General features: G+C 49.4%; 1 pseudogene; it reads left to right on the forward strand.

Moving 5' to 3' along the window:
- Positions 1-322: 322 nt before the first annotated feature.
- LOC146606867 (18S ribosomal RNA) lies at positions 323-999 on the forward strand (annotated as a pseudogene; the record flags this gene model as incomplete).
- Between the last annotated feature and the right edge of the window lie 992 nt (positions 1,000-1,991).

Below are 1,991 nucleotides of genomic sequence, written 5' to 3' on the forward strand. Positions count from 1 at the left end.
TACAGCACGAAGGTCGGAGAGAGTGGTGGTTCTCGGACCCCGCCCTGTCCTCCCCGCGCTTTTCCCCCCGCCAGACGCGATCGCTCGGTAGCGAGACCGAGACGCCCGGTCTGTCCCGGTGGTCATACCACGGCGGGCCTCGTCGCAGAGTGGGTAGGCAAACCCAGAGTTTGCCCACCCCGCGAAGGCGATGGGGCCCCGTCCGGCAAACACGGTTTCTCGAACCCTCGCCCCGGTCAACACCTGCGTCCGGAAAGCCTCGCCCTGGTCGACAGGGCTCAGTAGCCGCGAGCGAGCGCGTGCCCGCCGCCGCCTGAGGGGCTACCTGGTTGATCATGCCAGTAGCATATGCTTGTCTCAAAGATTAAGCCATGCAGGTCTAAGTACACGCGGCCGGTACAGTGAAACTGCGAATGGCTCATTAAATCAGTTATGGTTCCTTTGATCGCTCATCCGTTACTTGGATAACTGTGGCAATTCTAGAGCTAATACATGCAAACGAGCGCTGACCCTCTGGGTATGCGTGCATTTATCAGACCCAAAACCCATGCGGGGCGTCCTCTCGGGGGCGCCCCGGCCGCTTTGGTGACTCTAGATAACCTCGAGCCGATCGCTGGCCCTCCGTGGCGGCGACGTCTCATTCGAATGTCTGCCCTATCAACTTTCGATGGTACTTTATGTGCCTACCATGGTGACCACGGGTAACGGGGAATCAGGGTTCGATTCCGGAGAGGGAGCCTGAGAAACGGCTACCACATCCAAGGAAGGCAGCAGGCGCGCAAATTACCCACTCCCGACTCGGGGAGGTAGTGACGAAAAATAACAATACAGGACTCTTTCGAGGCCCTGTAATTGGAATGAGTACACTTTAAATCCTTTAACGAGGATCCATTGGAGGGCAAGTCTGGTGCCAGCAGCCGCGGTAATTCCAGCTCCAATAGCGTATCTTAACATTTATAATATAATACAATATTATTATAATTGATGTGTGGATCACCAGCATCACTAATTGAAGCACCTTAAAAATCTCCCTTCTTTCAGCTGTGATCACACACTTTGGTTTTCAGAGAAACGGCCAACAAAAGGAAAGACTTGACTGAGTGAAAAAGGATGGAGATCCAAGCTGGTGATGATCCAGTGCAGCTGGTCTCGGGGAATAAAGAAACAGCCTGATCAGCTTCTCTACAAAAACAAGGAGCGTTTCATGCTGTGCTTGAATATGTCTGTTACTTTAGTTATAAACCGCCTCTATTGGAGCTGAATGCTGTCATGTGTCTGCAGCTCTACATGTATTATAGGAACATGAATGATGATAATCCACAGCAGATCTGAGCAAAGCCAAAACTCTGTTCTTTCAATGGTAGCGTGCACACATTCACTTTGTTTTCCAGTCATTTCCCACCTAACTTTTCTCAATACTAAACTTTGTATTTGGATTCTTTGCATTTGAAGCCACGTTAACTGCGACTGCTGAAGTTCCTGTATGAAGCCAACAAGTGTGAAAATCCAGAGTGAGTGTGTTATCTTCAAAGCTCAGGTGGAACTTGGTGGACTAACATGCAAACTGAGGCTGCACTCAGGACTTTGTCACACTGGTATATGAAGAGTGGGCCCAAGAGAAAGTGTGCACACACAATGGTCACTTCATGCTTGCTCTTCTCCAGCCTCTGGTGTCACTTTGTCCTCACTTGTGTTGTTATTGTCTTATTTGTTGTGATTGAGGCTCTGTGAACACAAGCAGAGGCTTTTGCTTGGGAAGTAACCGTGAGCTGGTTTTCAGAGGCTTCTCTAACATTTAATGGTGCTGAAATATGTCAAACTTTTCTCCTCGACTTTAACAGCTGAGAGCATTTTGAGCACAGCGGAGAAAAAGGTGTGCATGAAGGATTTTGATGTTTAAGTGTTGTCACTGCTGAGGATTGGTGGACGCAGATCTTTATTCACTTAGCTGCTGTTTACAGGTTCAGAGTCTTCATCAGAACAAGCTCTTC

The sequence above is a fragment of the Diplotaxodon limnothrissa genome, unplaced genomic scaffold (assembly GCF_057381915.1).
Source record: "Diplotaxodon limnothrissa isolate DT_005_m unplaced genomic scaffold, D_limnothrissa_male_GT1.1 unmapped_scaffold_4, whole genome shotgun sequence".
NCBI lineage: Eukaryota > Metazoa > Chordata > Actinopteri > Cichliformes > Cichlidae > Diplotaxodon > Diplotaxodon limnothrissa.